Genomic DNA, 18,572 nt, shown 5'->3' with positions numbered 1-18,572 from the left:
TGTTTTCATGTATGTTAATTATTAAATCATCAACAGAGAAGGGCTTACTTTGAAACCAGCCTGAGACTCAAGAGGCTCATCAAAGAAAACGATGGACTTGGGAGAACTGATTCACGTGTTTACTGCGCCAAGTTTCAGGCATTATGAGAAGTCTGTGCTGATACATTGTGACTTGAGAACTTAAATCTTGATGGACTCTTAAGAGTGAGGCTTTTTTCTTTTTCTTTTTCTTTTAAACGGTCAGCGTTTCTGTCTCCTGTGTTTTGTCTTCCAGCTGTGGAGCACTTTAGGTTTGTGTTCACGTGGCGTTGTTCCCTGAACCACCAGGTTTGTGGCTCCGCGGTCCTGCCCGCCTTGATAGCGTCTTCCCCGCCCCGTGGGTTTTATCCTGAGGACGGTTCTCCGCTGTGTGGAGTGGAGGATCAGTGGACAATGGCTTTACCGACTCATTTTCTATGTAGCTCCCAGTTTCTCAAAATCATAATTGTCTTGGATTCCCTGTGAACTGGGAGTCAGGCCTTGGGCACAGTGCTGGGTGGCCTTGGGTGCAGTACTGGGGAAGGAGGGAGAGATGAGAATAGGAAGGATGGGTTTGTCAGGGGAAGGAACCCTTTGCCGCATTCCTGTGTCTGTTTTAGGTTAAAGATGAATGGCCGGGTGGTGGATGTCTCCCCTGCTGTGGCTGGACCTTGCTGTGCTGAACCCTGAGCAGGGGCCCCAGCAGCTGCCTCCTGCCAGGCCGGGGCCACAGGGCTGGGCTGCTGCCTCTAGGGTGGGTTGCGAGGGCTCGTGCCAAGTTGCAAGGGCCTGCACCGCTCCTGTGTGACCTGAGGGGCATGGGGGAAGCTGGTCTGTGCTCCTTACCTGGGAGAAGTTGAGCTCACCTGGGCCAGAGCCTCTGGGGAGGTAGGAAGCCAGAGGCCTGGAATTCCTGCTTTCCCCAGACAGCAAGAAAGCTCAGTGTTGCACCTGCTCTGAGATGCCCTCAGCAGCCATATATAGTTGACTTGAACATGAGGGAAGGTGCCAATTAACCCGGCTCTGTGGAGAGCTTTGAGGAGTCCAGGCCCTGGGCCCCGGGCTTTTTAATATGTTCCTTCCTGAACAAAAAACAACAAAAGATCCCTGTGGCTGATGCCGACTGCATGGGGTAGGACATGCCGAGCTTGCGTGGGGCTTGCCCCTGAGTTTTCCTGGTGCTCCTCCCAGCCCCCACGGACACCAGCCTTTCCAGGCCGAGGCTTGTCCTGTTTAGACCCTTGTTGGTGGGGTCTGTGGTCCTGGATCGAGGGCCCAAGCACTTCTTTCATGATTATAAATGATTCACCAGAGACGCACTGGTGAATGTATCTGTACAGATACAGACGCACTGTATCTCACGAGCATGAGATACAGCCAGTGTCGCCGCCGCAAGCTCATAATTCTAGTGGAAAGAGGAAATTTTACTTTTAATGTGCTCGTGTGACTCAGATGCAAATATTTAATTCCCGTTCAACTTTCAAGACCTTGAGAACCTCTGAGATTCCTTGAAAGCTGTTCCTTGGCCCCACGACTAACTCTCCTGTGGAAGGAGGCTGGGGTGGTCCGCGGCGTCTGGGGTCCTGCTGCGTTCTCCAGGATTCCTTAGGTTTCATCATTAGTCCCAGCTCTTCAGCAGGTGGAGCTGATTGACTCTGACATTTCCATTATATTGTTCTTGTGTTGCCTCAGTTAACTTAGAATAATCAGTATTTACCAGAAATAATTGATGGCGAGATGGGAATTATTGGTGATTCCCTGACATAGGCAGCCTGTATAGATAAGCGTGTTACACGGTGTCTGATTTCTGAGATGTTGGTCCAAACCTTCTCAGCAACACACTTTGAAGGGTAGATTCCTGTGCAGGAGAAGCTGCTTTTCCCCGAGACGCGGTGGCGGCCCCTGCACTGGCATGGCAGGGTGGGCGTGTGACTGGGCAGGGCTGGACCTGCTCCTGTCCGCCCCTGTGCTGGGCGCGTACCTCCGCACCACATGTGTGTCGAGGGTGCCTGCCTTTGTTCCCCCAGCTCGAACTCATAGAATTGTATACCTTCCTGACACATTCCTGCATAGAGATGATTAGATCTGGGGGCTGAATCTCAATCTCACATGCATGTAGGTAAATTATTCACGTAAATGACTTGGGTCCTCCACGTTCAGGGTCAGGAGGCGCGGGGTGGGTTTGGAGACAGCTGCCTGGCCTCAGGAAGTTTCTCTCAGAGCCTGTTTCTTTCTCTAGCAAAGTAAATGATGCCTTCCTCACGGGGCTTGACACACGCTCAGTACTCAGATGCTGTCTGGTCTTTATTATAGTTAGTATTTGGGGAACAGCATGGCTGGTAAGAAAATGCGTTATCTTTACAATTTATAGAATGTCACACAAGGCAAGCGTGAAACCGGGACTCTACCCTAATCTGAAGGTGCTGGTGCTTAGTCTTCTGAAGCATTTTGTTGTAATTCTGGCGTGTGTCAGCCAAGTCATATGATGGCACCGCATGCGTGATGCCAGCTCAGTTACCTTGGAACGGGGAGCCTGAGGCTGCCAGGGAGCAACCCTCCTACCTCCAGCCTTCGGCGGTTTCTCTCTCTCCTTCCCTCTGTCCCTCCCTATCCCCCACTTCTCCTTTCCACTCCTGCTCCCCTCCCTACCCCCCTCACTTACTCTACAACAGAGGTCCAGACTTTGACAAATCCCAGCTGGGCCTATTTATCACTGGGCTGGGAAACCAGAGGGAAAGGGGCCCAGTTACTACAAAAATAGAGAATTGAAATAGAATGTGAACTACTTTTGCGTATTTTTTATTTTCATCTGAATATGAAAGGCAAGTATCAGCATAAAAAGGGTGCTAACTGCGCCACACAGCTCCAAGTCTGCCTTGTCGGGGCTCCGTGGGTTCCCACGCCCTGGCCTTCTCTATGAGTGTCTGGACACGCCGTGGCTGCGAAAGGAGCATTCAGTTATGGTCCTTTGAATGTTCCAGAGTCATGTTTAATAAAAATCTTCACGTTTACCCACAGCCAAGTCTTGATTTAACAACAGGTACTGCAGGTCTCTGGGTGGGCCTGAGCCTCTGTTTTAGAAGCAGCCGCACCATCTGAGGGGCAGGTCCGTGTGGGCTGGCAGGCGGCCTGGTCCTTGGAGCACAGGGTGGACCTGACCCAGTCCTGGCAGTGGGGGGCCTTGCAGTTCTCGAATGTAGTGATGCAACCTGTGGCATAAATAAAAAGCCTCATGTGCCCCCATGAGAAGCTGGGGCTTCCCCTCAGTAGTGTGGTGTGCTGTGTTTGTGATCGTGCAGATGCAAAAGGGTGAGGGAGACGTCTAAAAACTAGGCTCCCAAAGACAGCCCTTCATGTCGGGTGCTTTCACGTGTGTATGTACACCTGTTTGACGAGTGTACACCTTCACGCGTGCACCTGTTTCACGCATGTACACCTGTTTGTGCAGGTGCCTGTTTCACACTTGTGCCTGTTTCGCGTGTGTGTGTGCCTGGGCATTCCCCTTGTATTGCGTCATACGTTGTATTTTACAGATTGTTTTCTTTCAGTTTGTATCGTGAGCTTGTAACGACGTCGTGAAGAAAAGAGGGGATCCTGGCAGCCTTTGGCTCTGAGAAACGTGATGTCACGGGAACAGATGAGACAGCCCGGGTGAGGCCAGCAGAGGCCATCGTGGCCTGGGAGTCCGTGCACATCCACTGTCTGTCGCTGTGTGACAAGTGACCACAAAACTAGGGGCTTAAGGCAAAGTACACGTACGACTGTACAGCTTCTTCAGGTTGCAAATTCAGGGCAGCCTTGCTGAGCGGCTCTGGCCCAGTCCCCCGGGTCACTGTGAAGATGCTGTCCAGGGCTGCAGCCATCTGTAGGCTCAGCTGGGCTGGAGGTTCTGCTCCAGGATGCTGTGCTGACGTGTCTGCGGGCAGAGGCCTGGTCCTCCACACCTGGTCCCTCCCTGGGGCTGCCAAGTGCATTCCTGCCCAGGGCCGCTCCTTTCCCCAGAGACGTAGCAGTGCTGGTCTTATGCCCAGCGTCAAGGTGGCCGGGTCAGGAGCAAAGACTTGTTTCCCCTACTCGGCGACTACTCCTGCAGGGCTGGACGACAGTGGAGGTCGCGCAGGAAGGTGTTCGCTGAAGACCGTGCTCTGTGACTTGACGGGTGTTCCTCCCAGGAGGGTGAAATGGAGACTGGACGCTGGGAGCGGCATCCTGCGTGACCCCACGTGTAGTGGGCTCACAGCAGAGCTAAGTCCTTCCTTTACAGATACTTTTCAGAGTTTGCCCGTCTTTAGATTCTCTGATGAACATGTCTGAGGAGGGTCCCAGGAGTCTGCCACCTGCCAGGCCAAGGAGGTTCCCTACATGTAGCTGGTACCCTGACACCCTGAGAAACGTGACTCGAGAGGATCACCTGAGTTTCCTAAATGAGTCACCTGCCTTCTCTTCCCTTTGCTTTTATGCCTCCCCCAGGGTGGGTCAGTCCTGTCAGCCGCAGCGATACCTGCATGCTGGGGTTCCAAGGAGATTGGGGGTGTGTCGGGTCCCCCAGGGAGATTCGGTGACTGAGGATGCTGTCATAGCAGCCAACATGTCCCTATCGTTTTCACTTTTAATGAAGTCCAGTTACTAGGTTTTCTGAGGCACAATGATGTCCTTGTGAAAAATTGGTGATCAGGGAAGCAAGTAAGTGTGGGAAAATGATCCTGCCCCTAAATCTAAAAAATGATGAAACAGCAAAGAGCCCTGAAGAGCCCATGAACCTCCTCATGGGGCAGTGAGGAGACACCTCAGTAATGGCTTAAAAAAAAATGAGATCATACTGAAGAAAAAGTACACTAAATTTTGGGTCTCCTATGGGTAAAGAGATTGTGGTTTACATTTTGGAGGCATGCATTTATATACTTATTTTTCTTTGCTGGATTTAGAATTAGTTGAAATAATTGTGTTTTTTAAATTTAAAAAAATGGGGTATACGAAGTCTAATCTCTTTGTGACATTTCTGTACTGTGAGACTCCACATACAAAAGTGAAGCCCAGACTGTCTGTCTCTAATGAACCAGAGAGAGGTGGTCATCTCCTGCAGGCCGGTCTGGTCTCCAGGCATCTGGCCATCCTCCCAGTCTTGGGCACACCTGCATCACTGGTGCTTCCTGCCAGACTGTGACTCTGCCCAGGTTTCAGGAGCACCCGGGACAGTTTTCCTAGGGCCTCCTGCTTTGTCCTGGCTCCTGGAAGCACAGGCTTTTGATGAAGGACTCTCCCCACTGCTAGGTAAATTGGTGATTGCCCCACAGTCTGTGTTTCTTGCATGGGGCGCAGAGAGTCTGGGCGTGGTGTCGTGGCCCTGGAGCCAGCTCTAGGACTGCCCGGCGGCCTTGCCTCCGCCCCTCATCTGGGAACAGGGCGGTGGGGAGGAGAAGGGAAGCAGGGTCTTGCCCGTTCTGCGTCTCAAGAACACGGGAACACATCGTCCCATTGCCTCGCACCATTCACAGCCCAAGCTTGTGTGAAGTATTATTTTATAACCTCCCCTGACAATGATGTATTTTATATAAGCAGCACATAAAGTGGTAATTTAATACCCTATCGAGGAGGATTAAACAATAAGGAGCAGATATCACTGTAGAAAAGTTACTTTATCCGGGAAACATTTATCTACTGCAGGTGGATGCGAATCATGGCTTCCTCCTGGGTGGCTCCTGACGAGCCTATGAGATTCTGTCCTGTTCGCCACTGTTAGTTATAAGCTACACCTTTCCTTCTATGATGTTAGTTACAAGCTCTACCTTTCCTTCTATGATGTTAGTTATAAGCTCTACCTTTCCTTCTATGATGTTTATTTCTTGCCTGTTCACCACTGTTACAGTTATAAGCTATACTTTTCCTTCTGCGATGTGTGTTTCTTGCCTATTCACCACTGTTAGTTACAAGCTATACCTTTTCTTCTGTGCTGTATATTTCTTGAAGGCATGGACTAAATCCTAATTCCACAGTATTTGATGAACACGCTCAAGAGATACTTGTTTGAATGAATGGATTAATGGAAAATAGAAGTGGTGACTTCACTTTTAATTCATTATGTCAAACTTTGTTTACATGGAAAATTTTATGGTCCTTTGGATAAACAGGGCCTCTGTGCAGGGTTGTTAGAGATTGTGAGAGTGCCTCAAATGGCTCTGTGGCTCTAGGCTCACAAAGGTCTTCAGGGACTTGGTGGCGGCACCTGTGTTGAAAACTGAGTTCTGCAAATCCATTCGAGTGACCTGCCAGCACACACAATCCTACTTCCCAAGTGATTTCTGCAGAGAGGCTTCTCCTGAATGCCCCAGGTGAACGTGGGTTTAGCCAGCACTGCTGGGCTTCCACAGCAAGCCAGGGTGCTGCAGGGATGAGAGAGAAGAGGGGCAGGACCAGGATCTTCCTGGGACCCAGTCCCCGTGTGGGGACGCTGCCTGGCCTGGCTCTTCTGGGGGAGGTCAGGGAAATGATGGCATGGAGGGACTGTTGGCATGAGCTGCTTGCTCAAACATAGATCCCAGGTCTGTGTGGGAGGCAAAATAGAAATTTATATGGATATCATCAGTAACATAGCAAATATGGGCTTCTTCCCTAGGGTGGCTGACCCTCTTGCTCATCTGCTGAGCAAAGGCCAGGCCCGACCTTCTGGGCCTCCACAGTGAGCTTTTCCCAAGCTCTGTCCACTCCGTGGAGATGGCCGCAGCCAGGGCAGACAATGGGGTGTTTGCCACTTTTTGTTTTCTTTTTCGAGACGGAGTCTTGCTCTGTTGCCCAGGCTGGAGTACAGTGGTGTGATCTCGGCTCAGTGCAAGCTCCGCCTCCCAGGTCACGCCATTCTCCTGCCTCACCCCCTCGAGTAGCTGGGACCACAGGTGTCTGCCACCACACCAGGCTAGGTTTTTGCGTTTTTAGTAGAGACGAGGCTTCACCGTTTTAGCCAGGATGGTCTCAATCTCCTGACCTTGTGATCCACCCGCCTCGGCCTGCCAAAGTGCTGGGATTACAGGCATGAGCCACCACACCCGGCCAGGTATTTGTCGGTTTTTGAAAGCTACATTTAAAGAATGAAATAGACTGAACAGAATTACTTCCTTTTGAATGTTTAATACTTAATCTACCAGAACACTTAAATACAGTTAATGTATTCAAATAATAAGAAAGAACTTTCCCTCCGTTTCCAAAGCAAAAGTATAAACAATCTTTTACTTGGCAGGGATTTCACTATGTTTCTTAAAAGCCAGCAAGCACTTTTCCTGAAATAGACCTGTCTCTTCCTCTGCATAGATCCTATGAACATTTTAGCTACATTTCTGCTATATCTTGATGTGTGATAGATTATAGAAAATTCCTTGCTACTGGAACTTCACGTTGCTTTCCTTTTAAACATTAAATAGAAAGTATGGATAGTAAATCTCAGATTAGTTGCCATTCTTGGTCTTGGTAGAGCTGCCACCAAAAGCCTCTGTCAATTACAACAGTGTGTCTCCCTAGCAACTAGGTTTAGATTGCAGACCAAGCCACGATCACCCAGGATTCAGTGCAACGTCTTCCAAAGCTGTAGCCACTGCTCCTGGAAAAGATTTGAGAAGCCCTCCCTTTGATGCCTGTGCATGGCTGTTCTCAGATCACAGCAGCTGCAGCAGCATCTCGGAGGATGCCGGCAGGGGTGTCCTGGGTACTGACTCCACGGCAGGGGCCTGCAGTATCTGAATGAAATGGCCGTGACACTGTGCACCCTAGAGGAGTCCACAGCCACGTTTCAAAGGTGCAGTGGCCCGAGGTGAACCCCAGAGCACTGAGGAGCCTGGAGTTGACCTGTCACAACTCCATTGAGAGAACTGACTGAATTCCGTACCTGTGCGGGCAAAAGATGGCTATTTGCGCTTGGCTCCTTCCCAGAACAGGGCAAGGGAGGTTGTCTGTACAGCTAGTGGGAGCTTGACTCTGTTCACACTCGGGGCTGAGTCACTCTCCTTTCTGTGAGCCCAGGGAAGATAGACATGCCTAGCTTTCATGGAAGAGAGCCCTGATGAGTCGAAGCTGAGCTTCAAGATGGTTGGTGTTGTAGTGTGCCTGGCGGGTTCCGAGTCGGTGTGTGCTGAGTGGGGACCCGGCTGCTGCTGTCGCTATTGGGCTCAGCAGACGCTGCGGGGGACGTGGCTCCTGTGGTACTTGGTTTTCTCCTCACAGAGGTGGGTTTCCCTGCGGTGAAGGTGTTGGTGCTGTGACAGGCAGCCTGGCAGGAGGAAAGGTGCTCGTGGGGTTGTGCCCCGAGGCCCCCTTCCTCTTGAGGAGCAGGAAGTGGGTTTGGGACCCAGCTTCCCGCTGCGCTCCCTTGCTAGGCTCTTGGCCTCGGGGGCCAGGAGAAGCTGAGTGCAGGGCTGAAACCTGGACCCCTTCCACAGCCTCCACGGCACTTGTGGTGGTATGCGGGACATGGCCCTTGGAACTCCAAGCCCTACCCTGGCATGCCCGCCCGTTGGGGCGTCTCGGGCACCTGCTGTGTGCTAGGCTCCCTGGTGGGGTGGGCGGTAGCAAGGGCTGTGGGGTAGAGGGGACACGGTACGCAGATGATGATGAGAAACATCAGGGAGGCAGTCAAAGCACAGCTGAGACTTGCAAGGAGGGGACTGGCTGTGGGTGTTGGGGCTCAGGGAGCTGCCTCTACCCAGAGCCACAGTGGCCAGTGAGGGCAGAGCAGGGGACCGAGGCCCAGGGAAGCCGTGTGTATGGTTTGCATCAGGTGTGCGGGTCTGCCAGGCTGTGCGGCCCTTCTCAGTCCTGGCTGAGCCTGGGGTCCCAGAGGGAACGGAGGGTCTTTGCATCTCCCTCCTCTTGCTTCCCTGCTGCTTCCTGGTCAAGGGATGCTTCTTTATTGCAACTCTGGCAGTTATTCTGCATATTAAGAGGAGTTTCACAAAATCATAGGGGGAGAGGCGGACTAGGGATTCATTTTTTTTTCTCCCCCTGATTTTATACAGAGGCTTCTACTATCCCTTAGTGTGGAGGCAGAGTGCAGATGCTCTACAGTTCTCTGTCCAGGAAGAGAAGAGCTGCTGGGAAGCCACAGAGCTGATCATTGCAATAGCTCTGACATTTTAAAGTGGGAAAATGCTGATGTCTATAATAATCAGAGTAAAACTTCAGTAGCTTCAACATAAAGATGTCGAGATGATCTTAGAGCCATTTCGTCCCTAGATCCTTCTACAGTGTGGAGTGTGACATCTCTACCAGCCACTGGTCAGTGGCCGCCTGGGGGTAACTGAATGCTTGAAGTGTAAATGAGAACTTCTAATTTTATTTAATTTTAGTCAAATTTAAATAGCTATATGGGCCGGGCACCGTGGCTCATGCGTGTGTTCCCAGCAGTTTGGGAGGTCGAGGAGGGTGGATCATGTGAAGTCAGGTGTTCAAGACCAGCCTGACCAACAAGGTGAAATCCCATCTGTACTTAAATATATAAAAAATTAGTTGGGCGTGGTGACAGGCGCCTGTAATCCCAGCTACTCGGGAGGCCGAGGCAGAAGAATCACTTGAACTCGAGAGGCAGAGGTTACAGCAAGCCGAGATCGAGCCACTGCACTCCAGCCTGGGTGACAGAGGGAGACTCTGTCTTAAGAAAAAAAAAAGATTTTAAAAAACCCTACATGCCCCTAGTTGCTTCTATAGGAGACGGCATGGTTCCAGAAGGTAGACTTTGTGTTGAGGACTCTGCAGCGTCAGGCTGGAGACAATCTCCCTTCCTAGCAGCGTGGGCCGCTGGGCTGCTCTTCTACCAGAAGGGATGGTGGCGTCTCTGGGAGGTATTTGTGGACTCAGATCTGTGTGGATTAGTGACTTGCGTTACTCACAGATACTTAATTTTATGGGTAAATGAATACCTGGACTGGCTGCAACTTCAGGGCGAGATTCGGGAGTAGGGAGTGAAAAGTGACGACGGAACCCTGGGTTTGTCCTGCCATCCCCAGGAACCGGTCGGGGCGCCTTCTCGTCTGAAGTCCCAGCACGTCGTCAGGGTACCCCTCCCCTCTGAACCCCCCCGGAAGTGATCGGGGCACCAATCCCCTCTGAAGCCCCAGCACCTGGTCGGGGCACCCCTCCCTTCTGATTCCCCAGCACATGGTCGGGGAGCCCCTCCCTTCTGAATCCCCCAGTACCTGGTCTGGGCGCCCCTCCCTTCTAAAGCCCCCAGACCTTCCTGGACTGCGGTGCTGCTTCTCCAAATTCTGCCCTTGGCTGTTTTCTAGGAATCACCTGTACCCGAACAGGCTGCGTGTGTCACTTCTTGTCGGATCTGGGGTGACGGTGAAGCTCATTTATCTTGTCTTCCTCCTCACGTGCCATATCTCACCTGTTGTCTGTCTGAGTTTGTGTGAGTGCGTGTTGTGCGTTCTCAGGCTGTGCTTGGTGCTTAGGTGACAAGAACGTCTTAGAGCAAGGGACTGCCTGCTCCAAAGGACGCTGTGAATGAATCGAGACACGGTTTACTTGTGGGGTTTAAATTTCCTTGGTGTTGGAGGCAATTAGGGGGAAACAAGGTCTAAAAAAGCCCCTGGGGATGAGGAAGGCAATAATGAAAGAAATTACTCTATACACACTTAGCAGTTGGTTTAATTTGTAGGTGAATTTTGCATTTTGGGAACTACTAAAGCTACTGTTTGTAGGGATTCCTTGATGAGCTTCTTGTTTTCTGTCAAGTAGAAAGTAAAGTGGATCGGTTTTGCCTTTAATTCTGACTGACTAGAATCTACTTCCTTTTTCCCCCCATTCACGTTAGGGTGGGGATTGGACTAGAAGAGCTGTAGGATCTCTTTATTTCTGATCTTCAATGAATTTTTTCTTTAATTAGTTTTTTTGTTTGTTTTGGTTTGTTTTGTTTTGTTTTCGGTGAGCTATTACTTTTTCCTTCAATGCACTGTTCTTTGGTTTGGAAAACGGGCTCTATTTGTACTGTGCTTTAAATGTACACAATGGTTCTAAATTGCTACTTTTCGTTAAAGTTAGATACAACATCTTAATTGAAATGTCATCCATAATTGAGGCACAGTCTGAGGCCTGGAGACCCCTCTTGTCACTTCCTTCCAGCCGTGTCTCCTTCTCTGGCCACGTTGCCCCTGGCCACATCTCCTCCCCCCACCACGCCGTGTCATCCCCCCACCACGCCGTGTCATCTCCCCACCACGTCACCTCTGGTCACATCAACTCCCTCCCGGCCACATCACCTCTGGCCTCACTGCCTGCCTCCCTCTCTCCCTGGTAGCCTCTGTGACTCCTGCTGTCTACCCTCCCGTAGGTCTGTTCAAGGCTCCTTCCCCGTTTTCCACTCCTGAGTGGGTCTCAGGGCCTGGATGTTTCACAGGATGCAAGTTTCTTCCCTTCCAGCCGCGGGTCTCTGAGCGACAAGTCCAGAGAGGGCACTAAGCTCTCCTTACCCACCTCGAGGTCCCGAGCCCTGACCGCCGACCACCAGGGCTTTTCTGCAGGGTGTGGGGCAGACTCATGCGTGAATTGGACAAAAAAGGTGCTTCTAGGAATCCTTGTTTTAAGTGCACTGGAGCAGAGATGGGGAGAGGGGACCACCGGGTTTGCTCAGAATTGGGCCCTGCTCACAGCCAATGAGGCAACATAAGCACCTCCTAAATGAAGCATTCCACACACTGATTTTACACATGACAGAAAGGCTTCACACAGTGAGTGAGTTTGAGCTGCATTTGAAGGAAGAACAGGTCCCTGTAGGTGGAAATGAAAGGTAAGCGTGACCCAAGCCATCAGCAGCAGCGGGGGTGGGGTGGTGCAGACTCCCCATGGATGGTGGGCATGGCTGAAATGCAGGAGAGGGCAGGGGTGCGAAGGAACAGCAGGGCGGCAGTAAAATTCCCCTGCAGAGAGGGGACGTGACTGAGATATTACCACATGTATACAACTGAGAGATGATCTGAGGATGATTTCTGGGAGCCTATGGGAAGAGCACGTGGTCATCATCAGTTCTCGGGATCTCTTTTTATGAAGTGAAAACAGTCATGCCTCTGCCTATCTTGTGAGCTGTTAAGATCAAATCAGATAATCTTCAGCGAGCCTTGTAAATGCTAAAGGTTATGACAGACTGTTCCAGCCCGCTTGTCTCCACCCTCCTTTCCTATTCGGTAACGTGAACCCTGCTGGGTACCTCACTATCTGCCTGGCTTTCTCCTCCATAACGTGAGCCTTGAGTACTTGCTGGGTACCTCGCTGTGCACCTTCCTTCCTCAGTAACGTGAGCCCTGAGTATTTGCCGGATACCTCGCTGCCTGCCATACAGCTGGCTGTAGAATTGTCAAACGCACTTGACTGGCACATAAACAGAAGTGCTCGCCAGGCCTTGGGAGGGCTTTCTGACATGTGGGTGCCTTCTGTTCCCTGTTAGGCTGGAGCTGCAGGAGCCCTCCTAGACCAGACAGAGGACCAAGGCTGTGGCCTCGGGGTGGGGGCTGGGGGAGCTCCCTGGGTTTATTGTGTGGGTGAGAGCAAACTTCAGTCCCGCTGTGACATTGGGATTCAGGGTTCCTTCTGGAATGTTCTGAGTGAGAAACAGGAAGTGTGCACAGGTGCGTCTTCTGCGGATTTTATGGTTATCTCTTGGGAGAGCACTGGTGCCTCTGAACTATGAACCTGCAGAACCACTTCTTCCACTAACGGCCGCCTTTATATAAAGAATGACTTACAAAAGATGCCACTTCAGATGGAGGTATTTGCAGGTGTGGCCTGAAAAATGAACAGAATGACTTTCATCTCAAGGAAAGTACCTTACATTTTTCCCAATGATAGACATTTGAGCTTTCCAGCGAATATTAAAATATAAAAATCTTGTGTCTACCACTTTCTCATGTGATTAATGATATTGATGCGGTTTGGTTTGGTTTGGTTTGGTTTGGTTTGGTTTTTTACATATAACGAAATGTGGAAGCTGCTCATAACTCTGAATCAGTGTTATCTAACCAATGTGTGATTACAAAATCGTGTGCTGGTAAAAGCCATTCAAGTGCAAGACGGACCAGTCGACTTAGAAGGAATTGGGGCAGAAAGGTCCAACGAGCAGAGCACAGACTGTGTTGCAGACAGCCTGTACGGAAGTGCCACTTGTTACATTTGGCAGCAGAGAATAACTAAAGTGATCTGAAAACACAGTGAAAATACCGCTTCCTAATTGTATATCAGTATGGGGTTGGACTTTCTTCATAAACTTCAGTCACGGTTCTGCAGCCCACTGAACGCAGATGCAGGCATGAGAATCCTGCTGTCTGAGGTGCAGAGATGTTAGGTGTTTTCACAGCACCACAAACTGTTGCCACGCTGCTGCTTATTTTGGAAAATGGTTTCTTCTTTAAGACTGTGTTAAGATGTAATGACTTTATCCTTGTAAAATAAACTAAACTGTTACTTTTTTTTTTTTTTTTTTTTTTTGAGACGGAGTCTTGCTCTGCCACGCAGGCCGGAGTGCGGTGGTGTGACCTCAGCTCACTTCAACCTCTGCCTCCTGAGTTCAAACGATTCTCCTGCCTCAGCCTCCCTAGTAGCTGGTACTACAGGTGTTCGGCACCATGCCAGGCTAATTTTTGTATTTTTAGTAGAGACGGTGTTTCACCATGTTGGCCAGGCCGGTCTCGAACTCCTGACCTCAAGTGATCCACCTGCCTCTGCCTCCCAAAGTGCTGGGATTACAGGCATGAGCAGCCACCACCCCCGGCTTGATGAGAAAGCTTTTTTGTGCTCTTTAATAAAGTGCAAAGGGTTCCTGAGACCCAAAAGTTTGAAAACCACTGGCTTAAACTGACAAAATTGTCCACGATTCTTCAGTGTATCTTCTAATCTGTTGATGGAGAAAGGACGGTAAGGGATGCTTTACTTTTTGCCTTTCACAACTCAGTGGTGCCGGGACAACTTGGGTATCCACATGGAAAAGGATGGACTGGACCCTTCCTCACCGTACAAGCAAAGCTCAACATGAATCCAACGTAAGGAGCTGACTGAGACCCATTCTGTCAGTCTGCTGGGTACCATAACGGACACCACAGACCGTGCGACTTAGACAATAGCATCTTATTTCCTTTTTCCTGGAGACTGGAAGCCTGGGATCAAGGTGCGGGCAAAGTTGGATTCTCTGGGGCCTCACCCCATGCTGTGTAGATGGCGTCTTCTCTGTGTCTTCACAGGTTTCTCTTATGTGCATGGAGCACTAAGGACTGTGTCTAAATTATCTTAAAAGAACACCAGTCATACTGGATCAGGGCCTACTTTTAAGATCTTATGGGACCTAAATTACCAAGCTAAGGCCCTGTATCTAAATACAGTGACATTTTAAGTTTCTGGGGTTGTGACTTTAACATGGGAATCTTGGGGGGCGGGGAATGGGACAGTTCAGCCCATGACACCTTCAGGGGAGAATCCTTGAGAAACTGTTAGGTTGGATTAGGCAATGTTTCCTTGGCTGAGACGTCTAAAGCTATAACAAGCAACTGAAGGGAAAAAGACGGTATCAAAATTAAAAATGTTCATTTCAGAGGATACTATTAAAGTAAAAAGACAACCCACAGAACAGGATACATTATCACGATAAGGACCTGATATCAAGAATATATTTTAAAGCTCTTAATAAAAATCCAATTTAAAAATGGAAAAAAGGATTTGAATAGACATTCTCCAGAGAAAGACATATAAATGCCTTAAAAAGCACGTGAGATGTTTAGCAGAATTCGTCATCTTAGAAATGGAAATCAAAACCACTGAGATACCACTTCACAACCACTGGATGGGTAAAATCCCAGTATTGGACAGTGACTTGGTGGTGAATTTGGGAAAACTGAAATCTTGATATATTGCTAGTGGGAAGGGAAGTAAAATGGTACAGTTGATTTGGAAAAGTCTGGCAGTTCCTCAGAAAAGTTATGCATGAAATCACCATACGACCCAGGAATTTCAATCCTAGGCATATGCCCAAGAAAATTGAAAACATTTTTACAAAAAAAAAAAAAAATCTTATGCAAGAATCTTCATAGCAGCATTATTTGTAGTAGTAGAAACAGTCCAGGTGTCTGTCAACAGGTCACTCACTGTGAGATTCCACTCACCTTGGACGTGAAAGATGTCAGCACCGAAGGTCACGCCAAAGGTCATGCACTGTACGATTCTTCTCACAACAGATGTCCAGAATGGGCAAATCCAGAGAAACGGAAGTCGGCTGGCGATTGCCAGGTGCTGGCGGAAGGAAGGAGCAGGTGCTGACTCTTAATGGGTTCAAGGTTTCTTTGGCCCATGGTGAAAAAGTCCCAGAATTACATACTAGTGGTTGATGTGCAGCTTTGAGAATGTGCTAAAAAGACTGAATTGTATCCTTTAATATTGGGGCTTTTATGGTTTGTAAATTCCTTTCAATTTAAAAAGGAACTCAAGAACTTCTTTGGTGTTGATATTTAGATGGTGAAAGAGACAGTATCCAAAACAAGTTACTATGTAACTCACGTCGACAGAGTTAAACTTCATATTCTGAGGATCTTAAAGGAAGTGTGTGAGCCTAGGAGACACAACGATCCTACACTAGATGTTACACCCCATCTTACTGATTTCTATCTCACATAACCATATTCAGGGAAAACCGACATGTAAACGTGAGCTGAATGCTATGCAGAGGCACACTCCTCTTACCCGGATGATCTTTAGTGGCACAGTAAGAGATGAGGTCATAGCAACGTTAGTTTAGTTAAATTTCTATGGCAACAGAAATTTGGCACATCTGATGAGTTAGATCTCTCTGCACAGCTCCTAATGGGGTTGCCCATTTCTGTATGGTGTCTGTGTATATTCTCGCTGTGGAAATAAGTGATAGCACCTGCACAAACACTTGCCCGGAAACGTGCACGAAGCTGGTGAAGGCAGAGGACAGGCAACAGGGAAGCATGGCTCAGCCCTGGCAAAGAAGACCGTTATTCCGAACGCAGAAGATTCAGGAACACAGTCGTTGGGAAGACTGCTGATGTCCGTGGATCTCACTGCTGTTGTGTTGTATCTGTGCAGCGAGTTACCGGAGCTGTCAGAACCGCACGTGTTGGTATTGGTATCATCACTCAATGCTTCTGACTTTTCCTGGTGCTGAGGATGACTGCATGTGGCGGAAGCAAAGTACTGACCTAGCACAGATCATCAGATCCCAGTTCTTTTTTATGAAGGGGGGCAGGATTAGAACCACCCCCCCCACACTCCCCAATCCTATAAGAACTGGGATCTGATGATCTGTGCTGTTGAGAGAGGCAGGGTTAGAACGCCCCACTCCCCAATCCCATTGTTGAAAATAATAGTTGGCTTGGGAGGGTTTTTTCTCCTAAGGTTGAAGCTGTGCATTTCTGGAGCCTGGGCTGTCAGCCATGGTGGCTGGGGAATGCTGGCGCTGCGGTCGTCCGGCCGCTGGTGGGTCCTGCCTCTTTGACACCGTTCATTTCTGAAGCTTGCTTTCCCCGGTGTTGGAAGTAGCAGCACTGGAAGAATGGCCGCCTTCCTACAGTGAAGCTCTGGCAGAAGAGGAGAAGACACGGAGCGTCTGTTCAAGGACGTGACGTTCTGGGCACCGCACCATGCGTTCTGCTTCTCAGCGTTGCCTCTTGGTTGATGTTACCATCACCTGGCATTTCCCAGGAGGTAACTCGCAGATGTCACGCTGATGGAAAGCCGCAGCAGCGCGGTTCACGTCCAGGGCCAGCTGGAGCACATCAGCAAGGTCAGGCTGGACACATGTGCTTGCTGACAGGAAAATGACAGGAAATATGTCATTTCAGGGAAATGACAGGAAATGTGCTTGCTGACAGGAAAATGACAGGAAGACGACAGGAAAGAGGCCCATGAGGAGAGGAACCAGTGGATTCAAGGTGGGGAACTGAAGGAGCGAGTCATCACAGGGTGGGAGGCTCAGGAGCCAGCAGGCAAGTGGGATGTAGCCTCAGGGTGCTGCTGGGTTGGTGAGGGGCCTTCTGTGACTTTTCTAAGAGTGCAGTCAATTGTAGGGGTGGGTGCCGGCTCCCGGCTCCCGCACATAAGAGCCAAGCGTCTTGCAGGAGACCAACGTGGGCACTGGGAGTTCCTAGTTGCGTGTCCCAGCATGCAGCCCAGAGGCCCCTGACAAAGCTCAGTGCACCAGGGACACAGTGGACTTTTAGTTCCTGACCCAACGAGGAAGTGAGGGAGTGAGTGAGGGCCGAGACACAGATGCAAGGATGCACAGGATGGGGTGCAGTCAGGTGGAGAGTCATGCTGTGGGGTCCGGGAGAGATGGGTTCGAGAATAAATGGGACCGGGTTGCAGTCAAGTGGAGAGTCATGCTGCTGGGGTCTGGGAAATGTGTTGTGTTTGCTTCTATGTGAACAGCGGGACCTGAGCATGTCTGTGCTTTGACGTTTAATCTGTACACTATCCTTGGCAGGGTGTGTATCTCTGTGGCAGAGGACACCCCGGCCACAGTGGATGTCAGTGGCGGTGGCTGGACTCACGGTCCGTGAACGTTGCATGATCGAACGCGTTTGGTACATTCTCAGCTCCTGCCCAGGTGCCTCCCGAGTATCCGGTGCTGTGGCTCCCCACACCCTTCCCATCTGTGTGTAGCATGACCACCATCTTCCTACCATATGTTTGTGCTACCACGGCTGCCATGTCTAACGGGCGCTTTGCTTTCCAGCTACTTTCCTATAACCAAACCCTTGAACGACTTTGCCTGCGTTTCAGAGGTGATTAGGGTATTAGTCTTTCAAGATTGCTCTGAGGATTTCCAAAAGCAAATGCAACTTACAGGGTGCAAGATATTGGAAATGACAGTAATTATAGATGAGTTTTCTCAGTGTGTTGATTGCGGTAAAATTACATAGCACTCTATTTTTAAGTGTATGGTTTGGAGGCATTAAGTGTGTTCACACTGTGGTGCCACGATCACCGGCATCCATCTCCAGAACTTCCTGGTCTCCCCACGCTTGAAACTCGGTCTACCCAACACCAGCTCTCCTTCCGCCCCAGCTCTGGGAAGCACTACAGGTTGCTTACAAAATAGGCTTTTTCAGTAAGAGAAGGGGCAAGGAAAAGAGCTCTAAAGACTGTCTTGAGATTTGAGGAAGTGTTTTAGGTTTTGTTGTCTGGCTCCCGGTGTAAAGGAACTATTGAAGACGTGGGAAGGTGAAGGTCTGTGATCTCAGGAAGTGCTGGGCTGGGCAGCTTTCCCACTGTGACGGGGGCACTTGCCCTCAAACCCGCCTGAGATAATCGCGTGAGGATGGTGCTGCATTGTGACAGCTCTGAACTTGATCTCCTTGAACGTTGCCAAGTACATAAGCTTTGGCGGTTACCGTCTAGTGTCTGCGGGAGACCTAGAATTTGAACATTGTTGACTTTAGAACACTCTCATTTTTATAACACTCTACCTGTTCTCAACAATAGGAAATATGCTGTGTCCTTTTTTTAAATGCCTTAATATTCTGTGTTGCGGTGGCAGTAGTTGCAGCGGACGCTACTTCTGGTTCATGGTCATC

General features: G+C 49.7%; 1 protein-coding gene and 1 long non-coding RNA gene across 2 annotated transcripts in view; both read left to right on the top strand.

The window, feature by feature from the left end:
* The window catches only part of LOC114680150 (uncharacterized), a 64,890-nt gene extending 59,892 nt beyond the window's left edge, over positions 1-4,998 (top strand). The window contains exon 13 of the long non-coding RNA XR_013411265.1: positions 3,567-4,998. This is a non-coding gene — a long non-coding RNA (uncharacterized LOC114680150). The remainder of the gene's footprint in view (positions 1-3,566) is intronic.
* Positions 1-18,572, top strand: part of LOC144338331 (uncharacterized) — a 193,880-nt gene that overhangs the window by 119,087 nt on the left and 56,221 nt on the right. The gene's annotated exons all lie outside the window — the stretch shown is intronic.

Source organism: Macaca mulatta, chromosome 20 (assembly GCF_049350105.2).
Source record: "Macaca mulatta isolate MMU2019108-1 chromosome 20, T2T-MMU8v2.0, whole genome shotgun sequence".
NCBI classification, from domain to species: Eukaryota; Metazoa; Chordata; class Mammalia; order Primates; family Cercopithecidae; genus Macaca; species Macaca mulatta.
Note: the sequence above shows the minus strand (reverse complement) of the source record. Positions and strands in the feature narration are given on the sequence as shown.